Consider the following 1,877-nt stretch of genomic DNA (forward strand, 5'->3'; position numbering starts at 1 on the left):
TTATAACTGTCCTTATTGTTCATGTGTTTCAATGTTCTCTGCAGATGTTAAACAGATGGTGCTGATTGAAAAAGAAGCTTCTGAAAAATGGAGGCCTGGTGTGGACCAGCAGGACAGACAGCAAACACTGCATCATAGACACCAAGCTGAAGACAGACATGTTCCAACCAGCAGCTCAGCTGACCAGATGAAAGCAGCAACTGGTGGAGAGGACTGTGGAGGAGCAGAAACTACCAGGAACCCAGATCTGAGTACTGATGAAGATGATTCCAGCTCGTCAGAGACTGAGGGCTGTGAGGATGATGAGGATGGTAATGATCCTGACTCTCAACTGAAAAACTTATCAGACTCTGGATCTGAACCTGAAGACACTGTCAAAGACTGGAAGGAGAGTGGGGCTCCTGAGTCAGGTGAAAACACTGTCAACAAATGTTGCAGCTTCTCTGAGTGTGGGAAACAATTTGCCCACAAGAGTTCTCTTCAGAGACACGTGACATGTCATTCAAGAATGTCTTCAAAAGGTTTGGTTAGTATGAAATGTGTTCAAATGAAGGAAACTGCTGGCTCAAGCAAGAAAATACAGTCAAGACAGAAATCACTTAGTTGTAATGACTGTGGAAAACAATTTAACAGAAAATGCGCTCTAAACGCACACGTTAAGCCACACGGGAGAGAGACCATTCGGTTGTGTTATTTGTGGCCAAAGATTTGGGCTAAAGTCATGTTTAAACTCACACATGAGAATCCACACAGGAGAGAAACCATTTTCTTGTGATCTTTGTGGACAAAGCTTTAGACGAAAGTCATATTTAAACTTACACATGATAATCCACACAGGACAGAAACCATTTGTTTGTGATATTCGTGAACAAAGGTTTGGACTAAAGACAAGTTTAAACAGACAAATGATGATCCACACAAGACAGAAACCATTTGTTTGTGATGTTTGTGGACAAAGGTTTGGACGCAAGTCAACTTTAAACTCACATATGATGGTCCACACAGGACAGAAACCTTTTGTTTGTGATCTTTTGTGGACAAATATTTGGACAAAAGTCTCAATTAAACTCACACATGTTAAGTCACACAGGACAGAAAACATTTGCATATGGTGAATGTGGACGAAGGTTTGGACTGAAGTCAAGTTTAAAGTCACACATGAGAATCCACATAGGAGAGAAACCATTTACTTGTGATGTTTGTGGAAAAAGGTTTCGACAAACGTCACTGTTATGGACACAGTAGTGTGGAGAGAGTGACAGAGAGAAACAGAGGCAAAGAGACAGGCCAGGTTGTTCTCTGTGTTTCCTGCTGTTGCAATAAAACTCAGCTGATCATCTCACGGAGTACCTTCATTCTTGGACCACGTATTTCTGTCTTTGTTAAATAAATATTGCCATAACAGTTTGGCATTGTCACAGAGACCACTAGGAGATCGACGGACCAAGGCCACATTGCAGGTGGACTGATACGAGTGAGCAAGAGCTGGACTGCTCAGGACTGTGTCTCCAGCTGGATGAAAAGAACCTTTTTATGGTAAATTGTTTTTAACAACAGAGATATGCTGGTGATGATTGTGATGGATGATCTTGAATAAAAAAAACACTGGATTTTATTTTTGGCTGTTGAAGAACCTGAGAAGATTTTTGAAACATCATCTGCTGAGAAGGAGTACAGAAAAGCTTCATGATGCCTCCTTACTTTTCCAAAGAGGATTTCTGCCAGCTTCTCCAAAAGGTGACGGTGTTGGAGCTCAAGATTCATRYTRTGGAAGAGATGAATGCTTTGGAGAACTCAACATGTGTTAAAATGGGTGAGAAGGCTGAGAGGAGAGATCAACATGGAGAGGAGATGGAAGCTGCTTCTGAGGGTGAAGC

Source organism: Austrofundulus limnaeus, unplaced genomic scaffold (genome assembly GCF_001266775.1).
Source record: "Austrofundulus limnaeus strain Quisiro unplaced genomic scaffold, Austrofundulus_limnaeus-1.0 Scaffold421, whole genome shotgun sequence".
Taxonomy (NCBI): domain Eukaryota; kingdom Metazoa; phylum Chordata; class Actinopteri; order Cyprinodontiformes; family Rivulidae; genus Austrofundulus; species Austrofundulus limnaeus.